Source organism: Marmota marmota, unplaced genomic scaffold, assembly GCF_001458135.2.
Source record: "Marmota marmota marmota unplaced genomic scaffold, marMar, whole genome shotgun sequence".
Lineage (NCBI taxonomy): Eukaryota > Metazoa > Chordata > Mammalia > Rodentia > Sciuridae > Marmota > Marmota marmota.
Genome location: NW_026000138.1, coordinates 7,094,978 through 7,107,837, shown reverse-complemented (window position 1 = coordinate 7,107,837; position 12,860 = coordinate 7,094,978). Strand labels below are relative to the sequence as shown.

The following is a 12,860-nucleotide window of genomic DNA, read 5'->3' as shown; positions in this document are numbered from 1 at the left end:
AAAAAAAAAAAAAAAAAAAAAAAAAAAGAGGGAGAGAGAGAGAGAGAGAGAGAGAGAGAGGAAGGGGCCTGGAGGGTGAGTAGGCGGGGTCGTTTACTTTGGCGAGTTTGTTGTAAGTACTCTCTGCAGCATGTGTGAGGTCTGGCCAGGAACTATGACACTCCTGCGTATTCCCTTTTCAACTTTCACCCCGGTTTGCCATGAGCTCTTTTCAATCCAAGGTGTCATCTGTTGGGCCTTTCTGTAAATAGAAGGGTATCCATGTTTCTCTTGGGGTCTGAGGCCTAATTAAGAAGTTTCCTACTAGGAGGTGGCAGAGGGTGGGGGGGCTCCATGTGTAAACTTTTATCAGAGAGGAACTTGCTGCATTTGATCCTCTAATGCTGTCAAGCTTTGAAACCGCCCGACTGTGGGACTTCCATCCTCTTTCAGGCTCCACTCCCAAATGGGGATGTGATTTTCTTATCACGGATTTCAGCGAAAGAAACTCCCTCCAGAGTACCTGGTTTACAGTTCATGGTTCCTCCTGTCTGCGGTTGCTGGCACCCCCACACAGCCGCCCTCCACGGCATGCATTAGCACCCCTGTGCTACCCTGGGCTCTGGCTCGCCCACGTGCAGATCTGAACCCAGCTTAGGGGTGGGGTTCAGGTTTCTGGGCAGAGCTGGAGGGCTTCCTTTTCATCCCGGAGTCTTGGAATCACCATCTCTCCCACCTCCTGCTCCCCAAAGTTTGCTCTGAGAACTTCCTTCCTCCCAGGAGTCTGGTGTTTGGTCCCTTTGAGAAAGCAATCAACTTGCCCACCTTTCCTCTGTTCAGGATAGGCAGGAGCCTCCAGGCTGCACCAGACAGGGCAGGGCATCTCACCTTTTGTTTATCTGTTGCTTTCTTCCTCTCCCCCTCCTTTTCTTTTCCAATGTAGATGTGTGATCTTCTGTAATCTTTTATTTCTCCTCCCTGACTCTAGCTCTTGCTTGGTTTCAATTTCTCCTTTTCTGTCTCCCTCTCCCAGCCTTAATGTCTTTCCCTTTCTCTCTCCCCTCCCCCTCCTGACTTCTCTATTCTTTCTTTCTCTTTATTTTTCTCTGTTTTTTTTCTTCTGTCTTGGTTCTTTTTTAATTTACTACCGTCTTTCTAACTCAATATTTCTCTTCTCTCCCTCCCTCATCTTTTCCAGTGACTTTGACAGACTGGAAATACTCTTCCTGGGGCCCAAGGAAACATCTTTCCTTCCCTTCCTTGGCTAGGAAGATACAAAGTGTCTTAAGAGATAGAAAAGTGGTTTGGTTCATCTGTCTCATTAGAAGTTTTACCTTCTCTTCTTGGCTTTTCCGGAGTCACTTTTTCCTGGAGTTGGCCCCCATCCTCATTCTCTCTGCCTGTCTGAGAGCTCTAGTGCTCTTCCCCACCCCAAACCCTTTCTGAGGCTGGAGCCCAGGGTGAGGGGCTGCCTTCCAAGCTCCTGCCTTGCTCCAGCAGCACGGAGTTTTCCTGTAACACATATTTCTCTGTCCTCTGACATCCTTCTAAATTATTGATCAGGGTGATTCAGTGCAAGAGTCTGAAGTGTGTGTGTGTGTGTGTGTGTGTGAGAGAGAGAGAGAGAGAGAGGATTGTCAAAGTTGTCTAGCTTGGGGAAGCAGTATTTTTAGTACAGAGACTCACTTTGGCGCCAGTTGGTTTATGCTGTTTCTAGAGCATCGTTCGTTATACACTTAATCCATGCTCCCCTACTTCCTTTACATGTATGTCTGTTTTGGATAGAGGTGAAATGAAAAGACCATGCTCTCCATATTATTCTCATTAGCACCTACCTTTCATCAAAATCCCTCATCCTTCCAAATGGCAAATTTGTACACAGTGATTTAGATAAGTTAGAAGGGAAATGGAGAAGGTAAGGGTGTGTCTAGGAAGGACACTTTTATACATCTGGGAAGGGTTTTTTCCTCTTTCTCTCTCTCAGGAAAGTAACTAATTGTGGTTTCCTAATGTTAAGCCAATCTACATCTTCAGTGTTGTCTCCTCCGGGTGTGTGTTTTACCCAATTTCAAAAAACTGAAAGAAGATGAAAAATATAGTGTAATGGACATTACTTAGTCGAGCAGAAATGAATTCACAAGGAAGGGGCTGGAAATTTTCCTTTTCCTTTTTATTTTTTAATTTTTTATTTTTCTGATTCAGAATCAGCAAGATGCTGGCTAGAGCTAATTTTTACCCCAGGTCTTTTGACCACCCCCACAGCTTTCTTTCTTCAACACCATCTTCCTAGATTTTTAGCTAAGACAGGTAAGGATGTAAATGGCCCAACAGAGATTGGTGCCAAGATTTTATCTGGTGGGTTTGGGGCTGGGGACAAAATATTTTGAGAGGAAAGAAGAGGAAAGAGAAGGAGGAGGAGGAGGAGGAGGAGGAATGACAACACTCTCCCAGCCTTATAGAGGGAGGGTGACATCCAGACAGGGGAACATACTTCTGCAGCTTGCCGTCGTTAGATTCTTTCCATTGTGATTGGTGTTATGAGGTGCCAGGGTTGTGGGGGCATTGGGGTCTCACTCCCACGAGTAGATGGGGCAGAGGGGACAGGGAGGTCTGTAAGAGAGAGGGCATGGCAAATTCAATGACCACTACTGTCAGGAAGGTTGACAGGTCAAAGAAAGATTGTCTCTTCCAAATCTGCTGAACTAACTGTCCCCTTCTAGCCTTGGACACGTTTTCTCAATTTGAGCACAATATCCATTACTATTTCCCGTACTGGGTTTCAATTAAAGACGGTGAGAGCCAAAGGTTTGCTGGTGTGTGGGGATTCATCTGTCTCCAAGCAGGACCTATAAGTTTTACTTGTGTTTTTCCTCTCGGTTCCTTCTGTTTCCTTCTGGTAGCTTCACCTCTGCTCTTGCACAACCAACCTGTGCACCCACAGGTACTATGTGCAGCCAGGTTAAAGGAAAGAGGAAAGGTGATCACATGGTCAGTCAGTGAGCTGTCATGCCCAGTGAAGCTCTTAGAGATAGATGTAGCTGACCTTGAGGGTGCCACAGCTTCAGAGAGGGATTTACCTTTTCTGAGTGGCACAGGAATTTGAGAGGTGCTTACATGAAGAGTTCCAGGTTTCCCCGTCTTATTAAACACTGATAAAAATCCTTCCTGCCATACACACCCCCATTAAAAAAAATCTAATCTTTTATGCAATTATCTTTTTGCATTCCTAGGACCCAGGATGGTGGTCCTGCTTCTGTGGTGTGTGTGTGGCAGATGGGGTGGGGTGGGGGAAATCTGCTGCTGAGACCAGGATATGGGTCTTAGATTCAGGATCTGGAGTCCAGGCTAGGCCTGCCACCAATCAGCTGTCTATAGTCAGAACTCTCTGGCCATACCTGCTCCAAACTAAGCATTAGCTCTTCCACCCCCTCACCCTCCTCTGATCACAGACCCATCCACCCAGGCAACCAAGCAAAGGTGTAGCTGCACCTTTGTGCCAGTGTTAGTTTACCTAACCACATGGAGAACTTCCTCCCTGTGTTACCAAAAGGAACAGCAGCCTCCACAATGTAGCTTTATTTCCAGTCCTGGTATAGCCCCCGAAGCCCAACCATCCCTCCCTCCCAATAATACATAACAAATTCTGCATATTTTAAATGTCATAAGCCCGGTAGTACATCTAGAGAGTAATTAGTGGTCATTGGAGAGTTGTTTCTCTCTCCAAGTCCCAGGCTGGGGTGCAGGTAGTGGCCTGAGAGATCCCAGAAGCCCTTGAAGTTCTCTTCCTTGTGGTTGGATACACTGGGGCTTAAGAAGTTTCTCTTTTCTTTCTTTTTAAAAAATGTCACTTGTCTTTTAGGGAAGGGAAAGACCAGAAGGCAGGTAGCTTAGAGAGAGAGTGTTTGGAATTGCGAGGTTGCTTCTACTGAGAATTGCTTTTGCTGGCCTTCAAATCCCCATTCATTTCACCCTCAAGTCAAAATCCTCTGGCAGGAGGAGAGGAATGGCCTCCAGGACCGGGATCCTGCCCTCCCCTTCCCCAGAAGCGTGCTTTCTCCTTTCCCCTGCGAATGGCAGAAGCTGGGCACCAGGAAGGAGTTGGAAGTGAGGGACCGCCCGGGCGCCCGGTGAGGTTCTTTCCGTGATGGTTTCTGCCCCGGGAGGGGGGATCACCTACCGTGCCCCCTTACCCTGGTTGCAGATAACAGAAGGTGGACGTGCCTCGGTGCAGATCCAGGCCTTGCTGAGCAAGGAACCCGAAAAGACGCTCCCGGCCTCGGATTGCATTCCCGTGGCAGCACACGGAAGAGGACAGGGCCCCGGGATCTTGCCCCAAACGCCACACTGTCCTGCAGGGGAGAATAGGGGTCTGGGACCCCCTGACCTTCCCTGGCCCTCAGTGGCGACGAGTTCCCGACGCGCCTGGCAGCCAGCGAACCGCCGCAGGTAACCGGCGGTGGTTACCTTCCTGCGCTCTCCAGCTACCAGGGCGGGGCGAGGCGGGCTCCCGGGGGCGCGATCGCAGAAACCCAGGATTGCAGGTACTCAGTGCAAAGCCGCACACCTACCCCCGGCGTCCCAATATATTTTCTCCAGCATGATTCCTAGATCAAATCGGGGGTGGATGGTAAAGACCTGGGGCGGGAAGGAGTCGTACCCAAAATGAAAGAGAAATATGGGGAATGCAAAAATACATCTCTGACTCCCAAAGTGTTGGAACAGCGATCCATGGCAAGGAAATAGCCTCCCGGAGAAAAACAGGAGCAAGCTGACCGGGAGAGAACCTTCGAGTGTGGAGTGCGGGGCGGAGAGCGGGTGGAGGGAGCGTTCTTCTCTCCCACCGCTGGGGTGTGTTTTTACATGTTTTCTTAGCAGCCAGTTCCATAAGCAGGTCAGCCCTATGCTGCAAGCCCAGGGAGTTTCAGCCGGGCTCCAGCTTCCAGAGGAGCCCCGCTCTTTCCCACTCCTCGCCCCCCCCTGCAAGCTGAGGGCGCCGCAGGGTGGGGAGGAGGGGACACCGCCTCCCACTTCTGACTTGCAGGGTTTGCTTTTGAAATGGCTCCTCTTGTCTTCAGACGGTAAAATATGAGTTCCCCACATGTCACAATCTGGTCTTCTGGTACCTCAAGCATGATTTGGGGAGGGTGGGGGTGGCTGCTGCTCTAATTACCTCTGAGCTGGGTGGGGGTGGGGCGGGGGGATGCTCTCCTTGCAGCCCTGCCCTACTGGGGTGCCGGGGCGCATGCATTATTAAACCCAGACGCTGGGTCCAGGGGTTGGGGCCATGCGGAAAAGATTTACAATTAAGCCAACTGGGGCCGAATACAGTCATCCAACGTTTGCAGGTGTAAATAATGCCTAGGTTTTTTTTTTTCCCCCTCGTTCCAAGCGACTTCATTTCCCACCCCCACACTGCCCTCCCCACAACTGTAGATCTTTGGAGAAAGGGGGAGAGAAGAAGGGAGGGTGCGGCCGAATTAGAATTTTCTGTTAGACAAGTTAAAATATGACGTGGCATTCACTTTTATGTTCATGTATCAATGCCGTGAGGAACCCGGATGGGCTTCTCTGTTCCATTTCTCCATTTAGAGAATGGCTGGAATCAATGGAAGGCCTTTCTTTCAACTCTAGTTATGGTTTTCTAAAGTGAGTTTTAAGATGTTGTAGTTGAATTGTGAAGCTTTTTGGTTGTGGAGATTGGATGAGAGAGGGGTAAGAGACCCAGGAGATTCCCTTTGGTCAGGGGATTGAGTATTGTCCCCAAACTAAATCTGGAGGAGACGTGGGCCTGGCTTGCTGGGGGAAAGCAGAGGCACGATTTGTTTTAAAGCTTCTATTTAGATCTTCCTAGTGTTTGGAGAGTTTACTGAGCCGTGCATGGGTCCAACTTCAAGCTTCTATTCCACGGCATTATTTAAATGTAAGAGAATGTTAGGGAAAAAAATGTTCTTTGTGGGTACAAGTGTGTACATATGGACATTCCAAGTAGCCCAGAATATGAAATTAAATCTCAGATTAAAAAATGCATTGCAATCACACCCCACGGGCAGACTCCAATTTGATCAATATAGACAGAGTTAAATTTGTTTTGCAGCTACGCAGCTACTCTTTTTCTCTCGGAGCAATAAAGTCTGTCTGTTACAAATTACCAGGGAATTGGAGAGTATGCCCCCCCACCGTTGTTCGATGTTTTGAGTCTCCCACTAACCAGCTCAATAATATATGTAATATGTGTGTACACAGGCACTTTTCCAAAAAATTAGCGATAACATTCCGGGTGTATGAAGAGTGGCGTTTTTCCTCTCTTTGCATTTAGGATTCTGTGCACGGCTCGGTTACCACTCTGGAGATGCAGCAGTGGTGGGATTGACACCCACCAGAGCCTCGGGGAGGAAGTTTTCCGCCCATGGAGCATGTAAGGGCAGGGCGTCAAGGCGCCTGACTCCAGCCAGGATAAGGTCATAGGTGTAGAATTAGGAAGACAGGACTTAACATGTTCGAGGCGGAGGGAGATTGCAAGCGTCACCCAGCCTGGATTGAACACCCGTCCCCCCCACCACCACCACCACCTCCAGCCGCCACAGTGGTGGCGCACTTTTCTTCCTCTACCTTTTAAACAGTCCTTTTCCAGGGCACATGATATGCATATATCAAGGGGAAGGGGCTCCATGACCCCCAAATCAGTCCTCACCAGAACGGAAGTGCCCAGCTAGGGAGAGGAATGGAAGAAGAACCAATGCCCCCTTGGGAACCAACAGATTCGCTCTTGAAGACAACCTCGCCGTCGTCTTGCCGCTGGATGGCGCTCCCGCAGACGCGGCTGGCACCAGTCTGGGTGCTACTGCGCCTGGGCGAATCTCCGAGGATCCAAGGGGTTGGGGGAGAGGCCCCAGTTTGGAGCCTCCGAGATGGTAGTTCCAGACACTTGGCGAGGTCAAAGTTTTTCTTGGAGGCTGGGGCGAGACAAGGTCACCCAGAGCCTTCCGTATCTGGAGGGTGGAAAAAGGGGACAGGGGCTGGTGAGAACCGGGATGTGGGGAGAGTGTCCTTGGGCGAACCAGCACCTCATAGCTAAGGCTCCGAGCACCTGCCCGCTAAACAGGCAAGCTGTGTGTGTGTGTGGGGGGGGGGCGGGGGGTGAAGAAAGCTGGAGAGGAGGCCAGCCAGACAGCTTGGAGATGCAAGAACAGAGTTCAGAAACTTGCTACACTGCGCCCCTTTGCTGGATCCCAACTGCTGAGGTGGAAATTGGAGTGGCTGCGCTTACCCTGGATCAATCTGAATTGCACCTGGAATTGGAAACCACAGGACTGGGATGCACCTCACCTTCATGACTTTGCAATGATAAGGGTGTAGGGCCCCTTGGAGATTGGGCATTACCCACTGCCAGGTGTCAGGGGTCATTGGAAAAGGTCTCCACCAAGGTGAACTCACACTGGCTGTTTCTGGGGGAGCTGTGGGCTATATCATTGGGAAAAATAAATTCATTCATTTAACATGAATTGAGTGTGGGGTGCATAACACTACCAGGTTTTGCCTTTAGACTTCATGGTCTTGTCAAAAGTTACTTAAGAAACTTGGGGAAAGAAAACAATAACTGTAATAAAAAAAAATGTGTGTCAAGGAGAGCTACAGGGTCTGGGTAGAAGAGTTGAATATTAGGACTTCAGAAGGGATGGGACTCATTTCTCCAAATGTGATCACAGTACTTGGGTGCTGTTGGATGCTCAATATATTCATTAGCTAAAGAATAAGAGTCAAGGAAGACAGGAAGACAAATAGAGCACAAGGGACATTGTCCCTGCATTGGATAGAATACACAGCTGCTTTCAAAATTCATTGGAAAACCAGCATCAAACTTATTAGCTGCTCCTCCAGTGGATTCCGATCCACCCAACAAGACAGGGAAAAGCAGACGTGGTCTAAACTAGGAAGTGATGTTTGGTATAAGAAATAGAAAATCCCACTCCATCATGCCACAGATATTTATTAAGAGGATTCTGAGAGCCAGGTATCTTTGGAAGGGCTGGAAACTCAAGGTGAATACAAGCTCGATGCTTGCTGTTTTGAGTTTTGTTTACTGTACTATTCCTCTTTTGAAGATGGGTTAGACTGAGGTCCATCCAGGAAGGGTGAAGAGGTAGGTGGTTGTTTCAAGGTCTTAGAGCAGAAAGGCCGAGCTGAATTGGTCCCAGCTCTCCATGGCTGTGTTGTGGAGGTTGTGCTGGGTGGTTCCCACTCTCCAGAAGAGACAGCACTTGAGAGTTTTGAAAATCTTGAGGGCATCCCTGAAGCGAAGGGCGGAGTCTACCTACCAGGCACCAGGAATGAGCAAGAGTCTAATCCCAACCATGGGTTGCTCAAAGGACTCTCTTGAATCTGCCTGTCCAGGTTCTGAGCTCAAAAGATCTAACCTCTTTGCCTACCAATAGGCAGTAACGCAGCTCTTCATTCACTGAAAACTATGGGCTAGAGAGCTAAGGAGTGTCTCGCCAAGTCACATCTTTAAGAAATGACTGCAAAAGGATTTGCCCCTCCCCCACAGGGTTTCTGCCGTACAGATCCCTCCCTCCATTAGTACCCCAAAAATTCAGCTCAGTCTCTGGGACATGTTTTGTGATCATCAAATGTTTGCTGATTGAGTAAACTAATTCTTGTTTAATTTCTTTTTAAATAGGACATAACTTTTTTTTTTTAAAAAAAAGATCAGAGACATAATGAGGCAGGATGGGAAGAGAAGCTCATTTTCTTGATGGGGGAGGGGGGTGGTGAAACCTCTCTGATCACCCGCGGGTGCTCCCGGCGTGGCTGGGCCACTTCCCACCAGCTTTGCAAAGACGCCTGTGATGATTTCCTTTCGTCTATATTTTGTCCCAGACTTCGTTCATGTGATCGATAAAGGAGACAAGCCAGCTCACCCCGAGGTCAATACAATCGATGCGGACCTCCACGGCCCCTCCAAGACGGGAGAAGTCTCTCCCCCGTTCTGTGCGCTTAAGAGTTCCACCCAAAAGATTTGGGGATTTTGGATTTCTCAAAGTTGTTCCTGAACTAGAGACATGTTGAGCTCCACCCAGGTGAGCCTTGGGATACCTGCCCAGGAGAGCGTCCCCCATTTCCACACCGAGTGTAGGGGTGAATTTATCACCCAGTCATTGGGTCTTGGAAGCCTCCTTGCAGAATTCGTTCTTGAACCTCTCAGCCTTGGGATCAGACTGCCAAATCTTGGAGCAGATATCCCACTCTCCTTAGTTCCTGGTTCCCTACTAGAGAAATGAGTTTGTTATAAAATGCAGTCTATTGGAGACTAAAATCCTCACGAAGATGAACTGTCCTGAGAGTTTTCCCCTAGGACAGTTCAGCTAGGAGAGAAACCCCAGGGGGGAAGCACTTTCCCAGTGATGGCCATTCTGCAGGTGAGGAACACCCAGACAGAAAAACACAGAGATCCAAAGGTTTGTAGGAAGTCCCACTTCTTGTGTTTTGGGGAACTGGGCGTCCCCCTGGGGCCCAAGGTGTTGTTTGGCTTTCAGTAGGCAGCAAAGTCACTTCCACAGTAGGTCCACAGCAGCAATCTGTTCTCTTTGTCCTTTAGAGGAGGAGGTGCCATTGAACCCTTTTCCAGGGAGATCTGGAAACTGCCTTCCTCCTCTGATCCCTTCAGGAAGCAATTGGTGGGCAGAAGATGCCATGCCTACACTTAAACTCTGGAAATGTAGATATTTTGAGGCTTTTTTTTTTTTTTTTAATGGAACAAGGAAAAGATGGGAGTGTGTGTGTGTGTGTGTGTGTGTGTGTGTGTGTGTGTGATCAATATGGCCCAGACAGCCCTTCACAAAGGGGCTCCAGGCGGGCGCCTCTGCTGCAAGCCTCCACCCACCGCCCGCGGCGAATTAATTGGGTCCTAAAAGAAGGGGCGATGGAGCTTCCCGTTAATTAGTCAAGAAATGAATCAAGCCCTAGCGGCCTGGCAAGGGCTCCTGGGGCTCGGGTTTTGTGCAAGCCAAATTGGTCGGTGGGGCGCTGCGCTTGGGCGGGGTGGGGCGCGGCGGGAAACCCAGCGTGGACGCCTGGGTCCTCCTGCGCCCTGCGCCCTGTGCTCTCCCGGGCTGTTTCCGTCTGTCCCCGGCCTTGCTTCTTTCTTCCCCTTTCGATCTTGGTCCCCACCCTCCCTCCCCTTCCTGGTTCTCTCCTGCTCACTGGACTTCATCGGATTTTCTACCCGCCCGCTATCGCGGTCGTTGGTCTCGGTAAAGCTCCAGCCTTTGCCAGACGGTCGGTCTTGGGGCTGGGGGTTAGAGCCCTCGCTGGGGCTGTTGGGAATCCCTGACTCTGGAAGACAGGGTGGGAATGGACACCTGCCTAGGGGTCTGGTGTGTTCCTTAATAGGACTCTTGGCTCTGCTGTCGCCTTGGATCCAGGATGTTGATGGCGATTTGAAAGAACCCTCTGAGATTACTCAGGACTGTAAAGCGGCTTGGTAATCACCACGTCCCCATAGCAAGAATGGAGAAGTAAGGCAGACTTGCCACACTGGAGTAATTATTGAGCATCTGCTGTGTTCCTACCTTCTATTCCCTAGCAATCACCTCTTTCAACCTCTCCCTGTTAACTAAGGCAGTGGAGAGCCAGTTTTTCTGGGAGAAGGGAGGAAAGGCACAAATCATTGACCCTTTTTGGTCCATGTGCTGGATGCTCTTCCCTGAACTAAAAGGACAGAACTTGATCCGAAGAGAAATGGGGCCATTTTCCTGAAGTCACACAGCAAAGAGGGGGCAAGGTTGAAGGTTCCATCCTCCAGCTGAGTTTGCAGGCTGACACTGGCCTGGCCAAGGGACTTAAGGGATCATGTGTCCTCCTGCCCTGGCCTGACACCAAACTCAACAGGAGGAGGACCCTGGAATCGCCTTGCCCTTAAGCTTGGTGCTAGGATCCTAATTTCACATTCATCTCTTTGTCTCTCCCACAGCCTTTCTTTCCTCCCCCTCCCCCTCCTGGTCCTTCCCCTCCTCCTCCTCCTCCTCCTCTCCTCTCCTCTCTCTCCTCTTTCTCTTTCCAGCTGTTTTTCGACTATGCACAGAGAATCTGGAAAGGGAAGGTCAGATCCTCATCCTCTTTCTTCCAGTGATTCGGTAGCTGCCCACGTCTCCCGCTTGGAACTGAGTAGACATCCATCTGCGGTGGGTCCCCAGGCTCTGAGAGGCGGAAGCAATCCCGCCCTGGTTCTGTGTCCTCTCTGCCCTGCCGACCCCCACCCCCTGCTCAGTCTGCTTCCTAGGGTCCTTGCAGCCTTCCGCAGATGATTTTGGGAAGTGCTTTCCAGCAGCTGCCCGGAACCGCCTTCTTCCTTTGCCCGCTTGACCGACTTTGGCCCTGAGGTGCCTTCCGCGGCTCTCGGGAGGCCTGGCCAGCGAGCAAGGGCTGCGAGTATCCCGCCATATGCTTGAGGCCTCAGTTTCCCCGCATCCTTTCGGTTCACTGATGGGAGCAGGGAAAAAGGGGAATGGATTGGGAGGTGTCAGGGCTGCCACGCGCTTCAAAAATGGAACCATCGCTCTCCGCCTCCAGAGCCTGGCGCTTGCGGGGGATGGAGCCCAGTGGTAGAGCGCCTGCCTTGCATGCAGGAGGCCCTGGATTCCATCTCCAGTGCCAAAACCCTAAAATAAATAAATTAACAAAGCCACAAGCTTCCCACCTCACCCTTCTCCGAAGGCTTTTATCCACCTCTGCGCTCAGGAGACCTGACTGGGAATTTCTCACTTTCACTGAGTAAGGAGCTCTCCAGCTTCTAGACACTAGTTTCCTTAAGTGGGGGCCACAGCCCAGCGGGGCTCAGCAGGTGGCACCTGTGGACTGGGCTGCACACCTAGCCTAGGACAGTCAGGCCCTCACCAGCAGGTACATCTTCCTGTGTGGCCAGGGTGCTTCCTGTGAGCCTGTCTGGTCCTTTGTGATGCTGTTGGTGATGGCGCCTTTATAGACCAGGTCAGTGGGTCTCAGCTAAGGGCTGGCACACCCTTGCTGAGCTTAAGGGATGGCACACTACAGCCCTGGAATTTGGGGTGAATCCATTAACCCCTCTAAACCTCAGTTACCTCCTCTGACAAGGGGAACTAACAGGCCCAGCCCGAGGACCATTGCGAGGAGTCAATTGGGTCACATGTGGGACATGGCTGGGCCTGACCCCTAGCACATAGTAAGTGCTCATTCATCACGGGAGATTGGGCATGCTAAGTTACCAGAAGTGTTTTGGATCTTTTCATACTCCGGAATATTTGCACGTGCGTCATGAGATATCGTGGGCAGGAGACCCAAGTCTAAACATGAAATTCACTTATGTTTCATATACGTCTCATACACAGAACGAAGGGGATTTTATACAATATTTTTAATGTTGCCTGTGTTTTGACTGTGACTCATCGAACGAGGTCAGGTGTGGGATTTTCGATTTGGATTTTGAAACTTTGGATTAGGGCTGCTCACTGTGTATGTATATGTAAGTGTGGAGAGAGAGAGAGAGGAGAGAATGAACTCTGTTCTTCAGTTTCTCTCTCTGAAGACTCCTCATAAACTCAGCCCTCCTTGGGCCCCTTTTCTGAATCCCAGGATTTCCAAAACCTTGAGACACCCAGAGATAAAGTGCTCCCTCCCTCCCTCCCTCCCTTCCTCACACTGCAGTGGGTGTCCTTGCTGGACTTGGAGACCAGATGTCCTGACTCCAAGTGCAATATGATGTCTTCTCTGTCTTTCTCATTCTGCCTAGGTCTCCCGAGGTGAGGGGAAAGCAATGATCAGCAAGGGAAAAGAGCTTTGGAGAAAGAAGGAACACTGGTGGGTGCTTGGAGTGTCCCTGGGTGGAACTCCCAGCAGCAGTGAACTCT

At 50.2% G+C, this 12,860-nt stretch overlaps 1 long non-coding RNA gene across 1 annotated transcript in view; it reads left to right on the top strand.

The window, feature by feature from the left end:
* The window catches only part of LOC125611252, a 12,879-nt gene extending 3,195 nt beyond the window's left edge, over positions 1-9,684 (top strand). Inside the window, exons 2-3 of the long non-coding RNA XR_007341409.1 lie at positions 3,973-4,520; positions 6,296-9,684. This is a non-coding gene — a long non-coding RNA (uncharacterized LOC125611252). The remainder of the gene's footprint in view (positions 1-3,972; positions 4,521-6,295) is intronic.
* The last annotated feature ends 3,176 nt before the right edge of the window (positions 9,685-12,860 follow it).